Below are 18,977 nucleotides of genomic sequence, written 5' to 3'. Positions count from 1 at the left end.
ACGAGCATGCTGTGAATGTCTGGCAGGAATCTAATATCGTAAATTTGGGTCATTTCAGAGAACTGTACATGGGCACAGATGTGCGTTTACTTTTGGATGTTTTCGAGAAATTTCTGACTGTATGCATGACCACATACAAACTCGACCTTTCATTTTATTACACAGCACCAGGATTGTCTTGAGATGCAATGCTCAAGAAAACAAACAAAACCATCGAGCTATTGATCAATGCGGACATACTTCTTTTCTTTGAGCGAGGAATCCATGGGGAACTTTGGCAATATGTCCACAGGCATTCCAAGGCAAATAATCAGCACATGAGTGAGATGTTCAGGGCATCCGATGCGTTTAATTACATCAAGTATTCGGATGTGAATAACTAATGGGGACACGCCATGCAACAATCACTACTGATTGGTGTGTTTCAATGGGTGCCCAAAAACATCTCAAAGGATTAGGTGAGGTATTTAAAAAAGTTGGTGTGGCAGATGACTCTGGTGTAGGATACATTGTGAAGGCAGACCTCGCATGTCCTATTAGTTTGCATGATGCACATCCTGATTTGCTGCTGTGTCCAGAGCGACTCGTTGTGCAAGGCACAGGCACCATCCCAAAAGTGATGACAACACTGGTTGAAGGAGTATAATGATCTGAACACGAGAGAGAGGATTTCCGCGATGTGTGAGTTCGAAAAAGATTTTTTGTTTTTAATTAATGAATAATGCAGTATTCGGTAAAGTTATGGAGAATTTAAGAAACCACCAGGATATTTTTATTAGAATCGAATGGGATGGGCATTATGGTGCTCGGAAATGCATTTCCAAGTCAAATTTCAAATGGATAACAATATTCAATTACAAATTTGTCTCTGTGGAGATGGCGAAGTTTGTAATAGAGTTTGCGAAACTTCTATATGTGGAAATGTACGTACTAGAGCTATCCAAATTCTACATGTAACACTTTCATTATAAGGTCACAAAAACTCGTTTCATTAGTTCACAGCTACCTTGTATGGATACACATAGTTTTATCTACTGGGTTAGGAACTGCAATCCATATGAAGTAATTAGGTATCATGGTAATGAATTTGACGCATCATCATGCATGGCTGATAATAAAAATGATATTGTTCCACAGAACAAGAAGGTTATTAGCCTAATGAAAGATGAGGCAAAAGGATTGCCAATTGTGATTTTTGTAGGTTTAAGATCCAAAATGTATGCGTATCGCACATTGGGAGTTGCCACCCAGAGGCAGGCATAGGGTATGCATCATGTTGTGTCAAGGGCCCTTGTGTTTGGAGATTACTTGTGGTGCCTGTGCTGTAGTGTTTGAAGTGGTGTCTGTAGCGCTCCATTACAGCTGCAGCACATGGTGCAGAAAACTAGTATTCAATCACAAGGGAATGAGATGTACACTGTGCTACAGACTCTAAAGTCAGCCTTTCTCCTCATGATGATAAGATGATAAGATAAAGACAACTGGGTCATTTGTGAGAACGGGGCTGAAACCTGCCCTACTCAGGCTATTCACTTCATGACATAGTTGGAGGGAATGATAGGGAATGAGTCAGGGTGTAAGAGGAATGAATGTGTGTGGATTAGTATGACCTGTTTATCATAGTGTGTAAATAGCAGTAGATGCACAATGTGTGAATGTTATGTAAATAGTTTTTTTCTTGCATACCACAACATGTAAATATTTCTTTTTTCATGCAAACCATATGTGTCACACTTTGCCAGCACACCATGTGTGCCTTGAATACAGTTTTGGTGTGTCTAAATAGAAGAAGATGATAAAACTATAAAAAGATTATAAAAAATCTGTATGAAAAAGTGAACTGCAACATATTTTATTTTCGTAAACTGTCTGACAGCATGTCATAAAAAAATGTGTACCATGTACACGTATAGTCTAGTTTTTCGATTCACCTGCTACTAGCTGACCCATTCCGATTAGTTTTTTGGTATTGCTCTTTCCCAGTCCAATGCAATGTGTAGAAATTTCGGGTACATCCAATGTTAACTTTGACTGTACGCTATGGTTGTTATTAGTAAGAGTACTAGCTTAGCACAACAAAAGTACCTCTAAAAGAAACTAATTGTAACTGTTTCACAAAGTACCAAATTGTATCTGTCTCCTAAAAAAGAACTTAACTGTGTCAAATGAAACAAATTCTATCTGTGAATTGTATCTCAGGAGCCAATGTGTAGAAAGAACCAAATTGTGTCACTGAACATTGACATGTATCTCTGTCTGTGTATAAAGGAACTGAATTGTATCTCAAGAACTAAACTGTATCTCAAGAATCAACTTGTATCTTTAAGAACTAAATAAACAAAAAACTCATGCTTGGGTAGCTCAGTCATTAGAGTACTTGTCGCTAACACTCAGTTTTAATCTGCCAGGAAGATTCGTATTTGAAAAATTATTACTTTCAATCACTTCAATTAACCTCACAGGTTGATTTTGTACACGCCAGTTCACAGTATTATTATTGTTATTCTGATTACTTTGGTTTGGGTTGTTATTCTGTGTCAAATGCTGTTGCCCACTGTTTTGTGGTGCAGTATTCGATTGCCACTTTGCTTGTTCATTGTTTGGCCATGTTTGTGGCATTACATTATTACCCTGATTATTCCTGTGGTTGTCATTCCGATAACCGGGATTATATCGATTATCATACCTTCTTTTCTTTCCATAGTGTTGTCAGTTGTTATCTTCCTGGACATGGCTACTTTAATAACTTTGGTGGTGTGTATTTAGGTTATTTCCGTTCTCATTACCGATACCGTTACTGGTTTGGTTTCGTTTCCGGTTCTCGTTACCACTGTTATTGTGATATGCATTGTCCTTCATATTAGCCTGTGCATTGTCTTAAGTCCACTGCTTTGTGTTCTCGTGTAACAAATCTATCGAGTCAACAACAGATATGAACTGTTCAGTGTCATTTTCAGGAGCGTGCAATAACTTTTCTGTTACATTTAAAGTAATTGGGCATTTAAAATTCGTATAACATCTTTCACTGATACAGGATCATCCCAGTAGTAGTAGGACAACAAGAGCATCAGAGCGTTTTGTTAGTGTGGCTTGCCTACAGCAGGGGCAAATATGCACTCAGGGGAAACCCTATTGTTGTCTTTTGATTGACAGGTAATGACCTCCTGCGGATAATCCATTCTTTTGATTGACAGGTCCTTAACCTATTGTTCCCTACCCCTCCTCCTCCAGCTCCTCCTCCCAACCCCTCAGGAAACCTCATATTCAACCCCTCCCCCTTGTTGATACTGGTACACTTTCAGGCCTCAGTTATTCGAATAGCCCCCTCTCAATCTTATCAATTTGATTGACTACTTTATTAAATTGATCAATTAATTAACCCTCCCCCTCTGGTAAACCACCAAACACTACCCCTCCCCTCTCCACCGCCTCTTCCCTATCTGGAAACTGATGGCTCTATGCTGGAGAGGAATGATATCATGACAGGAAATTCAAGCATATATTGTTTACTTATAAAAAATTCAGTTTGCAGGGACTTGATTTCTCTTCCTCACCATCCTCTGTTGTTTGGGAAGATGCAGGTCTTGTAAGAAGTAATTACACTGATCCCTTTTTTTAAAATTCTGATTGTGCAAGGAATACCATCATGAAACACCCATCACACGTATTTACACTGTTAAAAATCGTTTGCTCACAAAGCATTCGCCATCCACTGGACCACACAGAACGCCACCCACGCAGGACGCTGGCCATGACACACTGACAAGAGCCTAAGAAGCAGCTGCCATATGCAGGTGTCCGTTTGGCCCCCACGACTGACAGACCAGACGTCACACTAATCCTCGAACAAAATCATCTGAGAAATTCCTGTTGAAACGTGCTCGTGCTCTGTTTCTCCTCGTGTTCTGCCGGGACTGCACGTGCCGTTGTTCGCGGTCGGACTGCATCACTAATGAAGCAGTGTGTACCTGGTAAATGCCTGCAGCATACCAATGCACACAAGAACTTCATCCTTCCAAGACAAATGATTGATTGGGAATCGTTCCAAAAATACTGATGAAGTCAATAAATAATTAATTTCCGGTCACGAGATTGTGATGTAGCAGACACAAGGTGAGCGTGATAGCTCACTGCTCCCAGTCACAGGCTGCCTCTGGAAGAAGAACAACCATGAAACATCAGCAGATCCTCATCTGCCTCTCCAACACAGAAGAAGCATAAAAGTAAGAACTTATTGTTGCTGCTATTACTGCACGTAGCAGTCCCTTTCTTTGTTCAACTCTATGTCATTGTCTGTGTATTCTTATTGTTTCTTCTTCTTCTGCTTCTTTGTTCAGCGACATCTGTGGTGTCTGTACCAGCATCTGCCGTCATCATCTCGTTGGGACCTGCAGCGAACTCTCGCCCGTCAGGAGCAGCAGCTGTAGCAGCACCGTGGGATCCTGTAGCGCACATAGCCCACTTGCTGGAGCGGGATAATGAGCTGCTATTGCCTGTCCTGGTCATTCATTAAGACACCGAACAAGCCTCTGACTCTGAAGAACTGTACTGGGGGCCCTACATCACATGTTGTCTGGTGCTGGTCTCTGACATATGCAGCATCCCAGAACATTGCAGTCTTACTGCGAGGACAGAGTGTTGATGTGGTGGATGAGAAGCTGCTGATTCCACCCAGTGCTCTATTGCTTTTCACTTCGACTTATAATTTAACAGCTAGTGGTTCAAAGCATTGAAATATTGGTATAGAAGCCTCAGTGGGCGCTGAGTGGCGTGTTGTTTTAGACATTGAAAATGCATTGAGAAATATTCAAGTGCAGTCTACAGAGCTGGAGTGGGATGAACTATGTCGTGCAGAACATTACATCAATGAACAAATGACCCCTGAGTATGCTCCATTTCCGTACATTTACTGTTCAGGTCTGACAGTTCCTATAACATCACTGTATGATGGCACAACACTCATGGTGAGATCAGGAGATCGAAGCATTTATCTGCAACACTCCACCGTTACAAACTTGTTTGGTCTATGGACAGCACTATACCTTGTACTAGAAAGACTGAACCATGGGCTGCCTTGTGTTCAAACTGTGTATAAAGACATCGTGAACTATATCCGTATGTATAGTGTGCATGCAAATGATATAGAACAGCACATCAATATATTGTTAAAAGAAGACGCTAAAGAAACTCCCATCAGTTTGAGAGAAATACATGTGGAATTTACTGCATACAGGAACAGTTATTTGGGAAACACTATAAAAAATGAATCCGTTGTTTTTGTTGCTGTTGTTGATATAATGCAGCCTATGTATCATTGCTGAAAAGTAAATATTTCTGTTTCGGTCGTTCAAAATGGTTCACATGGCTCTGAGCACTATGGGACTTAACATCTGAGGTCATCAGTCCCCTAGAACTTAGAACTACTTAAACCTAACTAACCTAAGGACATCACACACATCCACGCCCGAGGCAGGAGCCGAACCTGCGCCGTAGCGGTCGCGCGGTTCCAGACTGAAGCGCCTAGAACCGCTCGGCCACAACGGCTAGCATTTCGGTCGTCATATGGGTACTGATGTATTTTACCTAAGCCAAATATATTCCAGAATCCCGAAACAGTTGATTAGGGATAATGCAAACCTCATTATAGTCTTCAGACAAGACATCTGAATTTAAAACACATTTACCAAGAACATGTAGGAACTGACATGTCGTTCAATGATTTTGTAAAGATACGTGCCAATTTCTGGAATCATTCGCAGTGTGGGTTTCTCGTTATTGATAAAACAAGAAAACTGAATGATCATAGGTACAGGCGAAACTTCCAAGAGTTTCAGTATATGTAGTCCAGTAAGAGAAGTGAATACATCAGTATACGATGCACCATGAAGAAATTCGCGCGCATGTCTAGGCTTCAACCCGAGAGAATGGGTGTATATAGATAGAACATTCGCCTATACATGGATGCAAAAATTCAGGCGATCGTGCATAAAGTTAGAGGTATGCGCAGAGATCTAGAGATGTACACTACTGGCCATTAAAACTGCTACACCAAGAAGAAATGCAAATGATAAACGAGTATTCACTGGACAAATATATTACACTGTAACTGACATGTGATTACATTTTCACGCAATTTGGGTGCATAGATCCTGAGAAATCAGTACCCAGAACAACCACCTCTGGCCGTAATAACGGCCTGGATACACATGGGCATTGAGTCAAACAGAGCTTGGATGGCGTGTACAGGTACAGCTGCCCATGCAGCTTCAACACGATATCACAGTTCATCAAGAGTAGTGACTGGCGTATTGTAACGAGCCAGTTGCTCGGCCACCATTTACCAGACGTTTTCAGTTGGTGAGAGACCTGGGTAATGTGCTGGCCAGGGCAGCAGTCGAACATTTTCTGTATCCAGAAAGACCCGTACAGGACCTGCAACATGCGGTCGTGCATTATCCTGCTGAAATTTAAGGTTTCACAGGGATCGAATTAAGAGTAGAGCCACGGGTCGTAATACATCTGAAATGTAACGTCCACTATTCAAAGTACCGTCAATACGAACAAGAGGTGACTGAGACGTGCAACCAATGGCACCCTATACCATCACGCCGGGTGATACGCCAGTATGGCGATGACGAATACACGCTTCCAAAGTGCGTTCACCGCGATGTCGCCAAACACAGATGCGACCATCATGATGCTGTACACAGAACCTGGATTTATCCGAAAAAATGACGTTCTGCCATTAGTGCGCCCAGGTTCGTCGTTAAGTACACCATTGCAGTCGCTCCTGTCTGTGATGCAACGTCAAGGGTAACCGCAGCAATGGTCTCCGAGCTGATAGTCCATGCTGCTGCAAACGTCGTCGAACTGTTCGTGCAGATGGTTTTTGTCTTGCAAACGTATCCATCTGTTGACTCAGTGATCGAGAAGTGGCTGCACGATCCGTTACAGCCATACGGATAAGATGGCTCTCATCTCGACTGCTAGTGATACGAGGCCGTTGGGATACAGCACGGCGTTCCGTATTACCCTCCTGAACCCACCGATTCCATATTCTGCTAACAGTCATTGGATCTCGACCAACGCGAGCAGCAATGTCGCGATACGATAAACCGCAATCGCGATAGGCTACAATCCGACCTTTATCAAAGTCGGAAACATGATGGTACGCATTTCTCCTCCTTACACGGGGCATCACAACAACGTTACACCAGGCAACGCCGGCCAACTGCTGTTTGTGTATGAGAAATCAGTTGGAAACTTTCGTCATGCCAGCACGTTGTAGGTGTCGCCACCGGCGCCAACCTTATGTGAATGCTCTGAAAAGCTAATCATTTGCATATCACGGCTTCTTCTTCCTGTCGGTTAAATTTCGCGTCTGTAGCACGTCATCTTCATGGTGTAGCAATTTTAATGGCCAGTAGTGTAATTCAGCCCGCATATCAATATTGCTTCGGCAGAACTTGTAGCGTCTGGTTCAACGTCCGGAATTTGCCCATCTTCGGTATTTAATTCCGAATCGTGTACATTCTGCTCGTCCTCAACTGTAGTATTCTTTCCTATTTTCCCCATATCCATGAGTTATAGAGACCAAAACCGTAAACGCAAAGAATGCACTTTCCTACAAACACAAATACTATATGCGAAAATCACTTTTAGATGTAATAATTAATAACAAACCTACACAATCTAACCAAGCGTAACCATTACGCGAATCAAATGGGTCTAAGCACTATGGGACCTAACATCTGAGGTCATCAGTCCCCTAGACTTAGAACTACTTAAACCTAACTAACCCAAGGACATCACACACATCCATACCCGAGGCAGGATTCTAACCTGCGGTCGTAGCAGCAGCGCGGTTCCGGACTGAAGCGCCTAAAAACGCTCGGTCACGGCAGACGGCCATTGCCCGAATCCACTAATAAATGCCGCGCCTTGTGGCGCGTAACTTTCATACATGAATACCCAGTGGCGGATTTACATATAGACCCACTAGGCACGGGCCTAGGGGCAGCATCTTAAAGAGGGGCGCCATTTTTTGCACTATACTCATTTAAACCTTTTACGTTTTAAAATAACTGCGCTTCCTAACGACAAAAATTTTTAATATTGTTAAACAACTTGCTAGTTTAAATAAGCCTTAAGAAGGAAATTCGACTATACAAGCTTGGAAATATACAGTTTACTTGGTGAGTGAATGGACATTTAACATTGGGTTTCTGTCTGGTATCATCTTCATTATTGTTCAAAATATTTCCAAGTTAGCTGTCAGGACGACAATCTACAATACATTGTTTGAAACGTTGTTATTTCGAGAACGTCGGCTTCTACTTAATCCTACTATATATTCCCTGCGAAAATGCCGGGACCCCTGAAAAGCTGTGATAAACTAATCAGTAGTTTCATAAATACTGTAACATGTGCGGGCTTCAGTATGTAAAATCCGACTCTACTTAAATGTCTTGCAGAAATTATGGGGGAAGTATCAAGCCAACCCTCCATTACTGTAATTAATGTGAAAGCTCTGTGGTCTTCAATATCTGAGCTTAGATTTAATGACACCCATTTAACAAAACATGTTGATAGGCCTACTGGGAATATTTTACATTTTTAAACACATGTTTATACGAAAAGAACATTAGCAGAATATCTAACAATGTGTGAAATACACAATAGTTTAAAAACTTTGTGTTTTACTTAGTTACTTTCTTTTTACTTAGTTACTTTTTTGGCGAAAAAAGAAGAAGAAACCAACTTTCTTTTGTCTCATTTATTGTGCTGCAGTCTGCACGATAAAAGGTCCCATTCTGTGCAATCGAATGGTACGTGGCATTGCAAATTTTATATTAAACTTCTTAAGGACGTTTTTTCTTCGAGGAAACGTTATTTTTATTTTATGTTGGAACAAAAGGTGTCTTTCCGTGTAGACATAACAGCAGTGTTCACACAAATGACAACACACTACCTCAACTGCCACCAAAACTACTTAAACTTTGTTATCTGTCTTCTCTACCCACAGAAACCGCTAAAATGTTATAAGAATAAGTGGGATAAGAGTCGATCCAGCACACCTCACAGCAAAAAATTTCAAAAATTATTTGCTTTTTAAATTAGAAAGACAGTGTCAAGAATATTCAGATCTTATTTTTCGACCCAGCTAACGGCGACGAGGGAAACAAAAGTCAAAAAAGGCACTGTCCCGTTTTCTTAACGAGACGAATTCCAGTCGGCAGGTGTGCTTCTACTATTCACTGACAACAGAGAAAAAGGCGACAATGAAATTAAATTATTCTGCATTGTCGTTCTTTCATAGCAGAGTTACGTCGACTAATCCGAATTGGACAGTACATCGCTCCGTGTTTAATGGAAAAACCTTTGTGTTCGTGTGCCGTGTTTAAAGTAAGAAGCTTTGTGCTCATGTGTGGTGTAGTACGATTGGAACTGGATACAGTCTTTCTTTCTTTCCTTTTACAATTTTTTTTTTGTTTTGTTTTGACTGTTGGTTGACAATTTTGTAAGTGCCTCAACATGAATAATAGTAAAAAAAGCAAATGTGCAAAATTAAGTGAGGCAGCATTTCGAAAATTATCGAAGGAAAGGCGAGAAAGAGAAACCGATGCAGAAAAACTCCAAGCGTCATATGACAGATTTAGAGCCTTCCTTCCCTATTGAATGGCCGGCCGGAGTGGCCGAGCGGTTCTAGGCGCTACAGTCTGGAGCCGCGCGACCGCTACGGTCGCAGGTTCGATCCTGCCTCGGGCATGGATGTGTGTGATGTCCTTAGGTTAGTCAGGTTTAAGTAGTTCTAAGTTATAGGGGACTAATGACCTCAGAAGTTAAGACCAATAGTGCTCAGAGCCATTTTTGAACCTATTGAATGTGTACATTTTGCGGAAATATTGAAATCTTCTGAGATTAGTGATATACCAGTCAAAATGAGTAAATTTTTACGAAAAGAGCGGTTACAGTCCGTGTTTCCGAATGCTGACGTAACTCTTAAAATATTTCTACGAATGGCACTTACAAATTGCTTAGCAGAATTGTTTATGTCTGGGGAGTTTGGTGACCAGTGGAAGTGTTTAAAGTCAGAAGATTTTTTTTTTTTTTTTTTTTTTAATTGAACTTGTAGTCCGGGGTGATATGATACAATACAGCATCACCGGTCTATTGCGGTCTAACTGTGTTGGTGAGGCAGTAAATTTCCACAGGGCAGTGACTCTGTCACTGCAATTCACTTTGGAGGTGTGGCGGTGGGACTTGTAGTCCCGTACCACCCTCCGACGGTGATAGTACTACATGAGTCAGGCAAAGGAATTATGCCTAACATGGGCAGGTGAAGGTGTGGCGGTCGGACTTGTAGTCCCGTACGCCAGGGCAGGGGGTGCATGAAAGTCAGAAGAGTGTTCCTGGAGTCACTATGTAACAATTCTGGCCGTGTGGGACGTCGCATTGTCCTGCTGGAATTTCCCAAGTCCGTCAGAACGCACAATGGACATTAATGGATGCAGGTGATCAGACATGGTGCTTACGTACATGTCACCTGTCAGAGTCGTAAAGGCCTACCTCCACTAGAAAATGGCGCCAAATTCAAATTCCAACACGATAATGTCTCGAAAACTGTACTTCTATTTATTATTATCATTTATTATTTATTCAAGATGTCCGATTTCCTCGGCGAGAAAGCCATTTTCCTTACATGCACAACAAAAATCTATCACAAGTTCAAATCCCAACACCATAATTGATCACACGTACAAGCTTTCTCCGTTACTTATCTTTTTTCACTGGTAGCCTATCATAATCGTGTCAAATAATAAACTGCACTTACAGTAACGTAAGTCACGTCCTTTGATTTTGCAGGGGGAAAGGGACTGAAGACTTTATTTCAAGCAGTACGGTCATCACTTGTTCTCCAACACAGTCAGCACACACATCTTTGATATCGCAGTGCAGTCACCACGATGTTCCCACTCCAGCTAAATTAGTTCAAATCCTCCCCACCCCCTGGCCAGCGCACGGAGACACTGCTGACGCCTGTCACGTGAGGCAGCCGGCCACTCGCTCTGGGGGCGAGCCCAGCGATGGCTCCCACGTCGTAAACATGTTTTCGCTGGACACACTGGAACTTGCTGAGTTTGACGTCACAGTGGCCCCTTGTCCCACGTGTATTCGTCGCCTCCGCACGTTTCCCGCCAAAATTGTTTGCCTCAGAGCTGAATCACACAATGGTCGGTCGTTCCCTGCCACACTTTTGGCGCCAAAGTTGTTTTCCTGGGCACGTTCAAACCTGTCGATGCCGATCGCTCACCGTCCACCAAGTGTCCTTGTGGGACCAAGAACGCAGTGCTACACTTTTGGCGGCAAAGTTTGTTCGACAGTGGAATCTGCCATGACTATATAACGCGCTGCGCCGCCGCCCCGCTTACGTCATACACCCTCCATACATGCGACGAACATAGTCTTCTGTAAATACCTAAGTACTTAATTCCATTTCGACTTTAATCATATTAAATAATTCAATTTACAATTTCATATACGTATGCAAAGGTGTTCAACTACCTAATTTCAACTACTTTTCGAGGACCAGACAGCCACCTCTTCGTAGGAACCAGCGCCGAGTTTGAATTCTGGCAGTAAAGAAAGGGCATTTGTACCAACCTCCTAGGAACCAGCGCCAAGTTTGAAATCTGTCAGTAAACAAAGCTCACTTACGCTCCCGCCACCAACCTAAGAAAATTGTTGCAAACAAAGCTCATCACCACTGAACTAAGCCAACAGCACTCAACCTCTTCCTACATGTTTCGCAAGTAGACAGTGCTTTAAACCACATACCAAACACGTAGCCGCATACGACTAGAACGCTGGCTATATCACGTGACTAAAGCATCCAAATAGAATACTGGGGGAAAAAAATCTATCTTCAGTAACTTGTACTTCTCTAGAATAAATGAGTCAACGTTTGAATCGTACCTAGTTGCAGCTCTGTTTCAGTCGATCATCCCGTACACCCTCTGTTATCATTTAACACAGATGTAAGTTTAGACGAGAATGATTCTCTATCCTCCTAAAAGCATCAAATACAGTATTCAACTCGCGTGCATCACTGCTACCTCAGTGGACATACACTATAATACGAACTCAACGAGAAGAAATTGATTGCCTTCCTTATTCCGCTCGCTTCGATGTCATCATTTTCCTGCATTCCTCTTGTTGCCGCATACTTGACTCCATGTACAAATTGCCCCCTGCGAACCAGAAGATAAGCAAGTACATTCTCATTTTCACCGCATTTCGGTGTATATTAGGTTTGTTTATATCTATGCGCTAATCAGTTTTCGCATTTCTTTCGATTTTACGTCAGATCCGTCCATGCGAGCGTGACATAAGTTGTCGTTCTGTGTTCTAAAATTGCCTCTAAATGTAACCAAGGTGCATCCAGTCACCTCCACATTCGGAGAACGCTTGCTGTGTTTTCTGTATCTCTATGTACATGTACACCTTGCGGAGAAGAGGGGATGAGAATGGTAAATTGATTGATGGGCATGGTTTGTGGGGTGATGTACGAGTGTCAAGATAGGGTTGAGGACGTTTGCGTATGTTGATTGTGGGACGGGTGTGAGGTTAGGTGCGGTGGGAGGTGAAAATTAGATCCTTTTTTTTCTTTTTCTTTTTTTTTTTTTAAATGTTGTAAAGTAAGAATAATATTGAGAAGGTTTTAGATGACTGGTTACACGACGTGGCGAGAGCAGGGATGTGTAGTTATGTTTAGTTAAAGGGCCGTGTAATGTCGTGTGAGGAGGAATGCGCAGTGTGCTACAGGGTCGTAGGAGGTAAAGACATATGCTGCTATGATGTATCTAGCGTGTGGAGGTTGCGCTTTGATAATTATGCTACGTTGAAATAAAGTTGACTTTCACCCATGTTCGGTGGTAGTGGCTGGGGGTTGTGATGGATTGCGGTCCTGGACGGACGTATGTGTGTGCTTTGACCGCTGACGAGCGCGTTGACCGCGCTAACTCACGCTTGCGGAAGCCAAGCAGGGGCTGTGCGATGTCTGAAGAATGGGTGACTTCACGATCCTGTGTGCAGGGTGCGGAGTGCGGGGGTACCAGCGCACGTCTGCTGAGTTATTTTTCGAGCGGATCTGCAGGCTCCGCAATGCGTTATTAGGATAGATTACGAGTACTGAGCGTAGCTACACATCTGCGTGAGGTGAGGTATTATTTAGTAGCAGTTTGCTGTAGAGTGTACTGAAATTATGATTGGGTGCGTGTCTGTGGGCTGAGCAACATGGCACAGGGCACATCTGGGTGGGTGTTTTGTGATAGCGTGATAGATATACTGTATGGTTAAATAAGTTGTTCGAAAAAATAAATAGAGTGTTGTCAATCGTTACACTGCAGCGGCGTTATTCGTGTGTGTCGACGAGCTATGCACTATTCTGACAATAGACTTGAACGCAGGTCCAGACCTGAGACGCCTGCGGTAAACATGAGAAGAACAATGCAGCTTTCACGTGTGTCAGATGAGAGTGCCCTTTCTGGTCGGCTGGCTCGAGCGAGCGCTGGGAAGCTGAACTCGAGTGAAGGCTCTGAAACGCCCTCCTCCGCCGACCACACGCGCGCGCCCTGGGCCTGTCTGGGAGCGTAAGCTAAGGCGCATGGGCGGTATCAATTTCTCCGGTGTTAGGCGCGAATGCGACTGTGCTGAGGTCATGTTTGGGGGAGGCCGAGCAGGGACTTTTTGGTCGGTTTAGCAGCTGGGGGTGTTTGGGCGCGTCTGTTGGACTATTTTTTTTGCGAGCGTGTCTGTGCACTGTGCTGTGCTTTATTTGGAGAGTTTAAGAGTACAGAACTCGTCTGCTGATATTGTGTACTACATTATTTAAGAGCTGTTTGCTATTGTGTGGTGAAATTAGGAACTGTTTACGTGTTTGTGGCCTGTGTCAGATGACCACAGTCGGATCAGTGGGGGTGTTTTGTGACAAATATACTCCACAGCTAAATAAAAGGGCTTGAAATAAATAGAGTGCAGTCCTTCCTTACTTCCCCGAGCAGCACAGCGCAGTTTGAGCTGTTTTTTTTGCCGGGCGCGGTGGTCTCGCGGTTCTAGGCACTCAGTTCGGAGCCGCGTGACTGCTACGGTCGCAGGTTTGAATCCTGCCTCGGGCATGGATGTGTGTGATTTCCTTAGGTTAGTTAGGTTTAATTAGTTCTAAGTTCTAGGGGACTGATGACCACAGATGTTAAGTCCCATAGTGCTCAGAGCCATTTTAACCATTTTGAGCTGTTTTTGCGCAATAACGGCAATCTAGTCAGATGGTGTGTGAGTCGACAAATAACTGGACAAATTTATCTGTAGAGGAGTTACAGGTTTGTATTGGAATGAATATCTTGATGGATGTGGTTGTGTTGCCAAGTGTAGTGCACTACTGGAGTTCAGAACATGCCTTAGGTCAGCCTTACATATCGAAACCTATAAGAAGCAAAAGTTTCAAAAAAATATATTGCAATAAATAAAGTACACTCGTTCCTCCTTCCATCAGCCTATGCACTGAAATTACTGCAGAAAATTAGCAGTTGTTTGGCTATTTGGACGTAAATGTTTTGCATTATTTACGAGTGGTTCGCATGTCTGTAGGCTGTGCTATGAGTTATTTTTAACTGTTTACAATTAGCAAGCGTGTGTCTAGAGCATTATAAATTAATTATGTAGACGTGTTTTGCAGGTCTGAATAGTGTGGAACATGTCGGTGTGATACATACACTCCATTCCTAAATAAAGTAAATTGGTTCGTCCATCCATGGGCCTAGTGCAGGGTGAGTCCTTTTAGCCAAAACGTGTAGGAAGAGGTTGAATGCTGGTGGCTTAGTTTAGTGGTGATGAGCTTCGTTTGCAACAATTTTCTTAGGTTGGTGGCGGGAGTGCAAGTGAGCTTTGTTTACTGACAGATTTCAAACTTGGCGCTGGTTCCTAGGAGGTTGGTACAAATGCCCTTTCTTTACTGCCAGAATTCAAACTCGGCGCTGGTTCCTACGAAGAGGTGGCTGTCTGGTCCTCGAAAAGTAGTTGAAATTAGGTAATTGAACACCTTTGCATACATATATGAAATTGTAAATTGAATTATTTAATATGATTAAAGTCGAAATGGAACTAAGTACTTAGGTATTTACAGAAGACTATGTCCGTCGCGTTTTCGAAAATATAGGAAAACATTGGACATTGGACATTGTCATAGTTTATGAAACATTGTGAAAAAACTTCCCGTACAAGGTAGCGATTTTCAATTGGAATGTCCTCCAGTCCTCCTCTGTATATTAATTACATAATGCAGAAGCAGAAACAGCGTCATAAGGAAGTTTGGGTCTGGCCATGAGTTGTTCATGGATAACCAGAGAGGATAAGGCGACTGCTTCCATAAAGCAGGGTATGCAGGTTAGAGTTCCTGTTCAGCACAAATTTCATTGTCCTCATTCCCTTATATGGCTGATGGTTGCTCATAATCGCTACTGTTAAGTCATTTCATGTATTTCATAACGGCTGTAGTTACTGCAGTGCTTATTCCTTCAGACAAGCATGCCTATCTGAAGGCATGTTAAGAATATTTATCTAGAGAAAGCTAAAAAAATATAAATATATCAGTCTTTACACAGTGAACACATTCATGGCATGGAACTAACTAACTGTAGTTCAGTAAAAATATACTATTCATTACTGAGATCCCTGATGATACAGTAAATACTATCCATAAAAATGTACAGTACACCCCTTACATTTACATTGTAATCAAATTATGCTCAACATTGCTCAAAATTTTACAAATTTGTCCCTTCTCAAGGATTTAGTGGAAATGTCTGCTACATTGCTTTCGGAATCTACTTTACAAATGTCTATAATTCTGTTCATATATAGCATTCATTTAATAAATGGCAGTGTATTTCAATATACTTATAATTTTTAGTAAGGTTACCATATCAAGCAATACTGACTGCCTGTGATTTGTCTTCATATACTTTAATAGGCTAGTCAGACTTTGTATAAAAAATATTCTGAATATCTAAAATTAGCTTAATCTCAGTAACAGTTTCTGACAATGCTATAATCAGTAAAAGGAGAAGATTTAGTAACACTTCCTTGTTTATTAGGTTTCCAAAGTATTACATTTTCAGATAATCCAGTTACATAGCCTAACATGGACTTATGATCTACAAATCACTCACCCAATCTGCAACTACAAAACAACCTAAGAATCCAATATTTGCAGCCATTTATATGTTAACTTCTTTGGCTTTGTTTCTGAGCTAATGTACAGGTGAGTACCTATCAAGTTCCTGTACTTAATATCATGACTTTCACTGTGAGCTACTTCAAGCTTCAAATTTGCTTCCATTGGAGTACTGTAGAACTTTGAATGCTCAATCTGATATTTATTAGGTACAGATTCAACATAATTTTCCTGATGCAAAGTCATTATTTTCTTTGCATAATTATAATTAATATTTAGTACAATACAATACTTTATTTCATCTAAGTCTTTCACCAGAAATTTCTTGGATAACAAATTTTTGGTTCCTTGTATTTTTTTCATTACTTTTACAACAAATTTCTAAAACATAAACAAACACAATAGTATATATCACGTAGTTTTTAGTCATCAATATTGTAGTCATTCGAGAATTTATGTGTAAATTCTAGAACCACTCCACCTTCTACCGTCTCAAACACACAATATTCTAAATATGAGTGTGGGATGGTAAAATCCTACCTACTGCACGTCACATGTTTCTGTGTGCAGGTTTAAATCAGTCCCAAGAAGAATGTAGATGCGGTGGTCAAACGGCACCGATAAGTACCTGTCAGAAAATCCATAGAGGTTTTAGTGCATGTGTAAGGGAGAACCATGGAGTTTTTATGCCGCTCTGTGCTTATTGTGTCATTGTCTATTGTTATGTGAAACAAGAACAGTTGAAAAAGTAGTATTATAGACTGCTGACTCAGCCTTGGTAGAGGAAAGACGTATTTTGTGATTCATTTTAAGAAAGTCATGGTAGTCAAGCCAATTTTCTCTTAACTGTAACTCATTTTGTTTCTAATGTTCGACCATATAAGATACTTACAGAAAGTTACATATGTATGTTGAAAGTGTGAATCATATTGCGTATGAAAGCCAAAAACATCGCTAACTTACAAAAGGGAAAGTTTGTATGTCTACTTCCACACTTTAAGTCGCTGAAACGTTAGAAGGGGGCGACCTGTATGAAAGGACCGAAAAAACAGGAATTTTCAGTCAAAAACGAGAAAAGAAGCTGTTGTGTGTTGGCATAGCAACCAAACATAATATTACAAAGGATTTACTCCGAGACACTGGCACATGTTCAAGTATCCAATGGAGCAAAATTTGAATGAAAAACGGTGAAGATATGAAAAATTCACAACATTAAAAACAGCAAAGAAGATTTCGACGATTTGTCTAAGAAGAAATACGCATAGAACGCTTCAAACAACAAGGTCCAGTGTGGGGAGTGTACAGCTCTCACACACATCGTGGGGATGCAGACACGGAAACCAACCTGCACCCGACGCCGCTGGCACCAGATGCTGTTCACCGGTGCTGACCTACCTCCACATCCGCTCACCTACGCTACGAGAATTCTACGCTGGGTAGGCGTGAAACAAAACTTCATTATTTTAGTACGAAGTGATACGGGATACTGTTGAGTGAAGTTTTATTGTGCGGTCATCATATTTAAAGTTAGTTTTAAATACTTACTAGGGCTAAAGCATATAAAAGTATGGATAATATAAAACAAGTTGGGGACACTCAAGAACTGGCTATGCCCATGAAATTTAGCAAAGAATTGCCTGACTAGGCTGAGTTGGTAAATTTAATCGAAGCTCACAGTGCCACTCTAAGTCAATTAAATACCCAGAGAGATGCTTTAAATGCTCAAAGCGAGACTCTAAGTAAAGAACTAGGTTTGGTAAATTCTCAATTAAATGTTCAGAGGGAAACTCTAAATATTCAAACGACAAATTTGGGTTTGATAAGTGCCAAGGTCGAATCTCATGGCGACGAATTTAGTAACCTGCGCGAAGACATGGGCGCTTTGAAGACTGAGTTTGACGCTATAAGTACTAAAGTAGAGATTTTAAAAGTAGATCTAAAATGTGTAACACCCCACCTGTTGCTTGTCTGGATTTTGCGTGTGTTCGCCCCTGGCAAACAAGTTACAGAGAAATTGGGAGTGGAAATGTACACAAGAATGGATAACGCTAGATTTAAATGGCGCCCTGTCACCCCTAATTAATCTTCTGTGGTAGAGTTAACGATAAATCACACCTATTTATAATTTCAAACATGAACCATAACGCACACAATTTGGGAGTTCGATGATATCAGACAATTACACAGAAATAAAATAAACAAAGGGGTCAATTCAGGATCAAATTACTGAAAGGAAAAACTCTACTGAATCACAATAAATGTCTTATCAGCTTCAGACCAATTCTGAATAACAGAAAAATAAATGAACAATTTACAAATTACTCTCCTTGCTGGGATTGGCAGTGAACTGTGTCAAAATCGATAGAAAACGCTATCTCTTATAAATTGGCTGACCGACTGACATCGACACAAAACGTAAAATAAGAAGAATCACTACACCCCAAAGTATCGTGAAACCTCAGTGGAAACAGCAATTGCAAGTGATCCAGCTATTTAACGCTACTCCTAACGCAGGCCGAAGCGGGAGCGATCTTACCATTAATACTGCTGCTGTGGGTTCGATCTCTGGCGGGCGACGGCTCGGCCGTGGAGTCCGGGTGCGGCGCCTCGGAAATTACACTCCTACAGTACTTGGACAACAGACTGCAGTCCATAAACTACTCAAATTGCGACAATCTTCCTTCAGCAAAAAGCTGACACGACTCACGTCCTCTCAGAACGAAAGTCCAAGATGGAAGACCTGTAC

This window comes from Schistocerca piceifrons, chromosome 2 (assembly GCF_021461385.2).
Source record: "Schistocerca piceifrons isolate TAMUIC-IGC-003096 chromosome 2, iqSchPice1.1, whole genome shotgun sequence".
Taxonomy (NCBI): Eukaryota; Metazoa; Arthropoda; class Insecta; order Orthoptera; family Acrididae; genus Schistocerca; species Schistocerca piceifrons.
The sequence above is the reverse complement of the archived record's forward strand: the minus strand, read 5'-3'. Positions refer to the sequence as shown.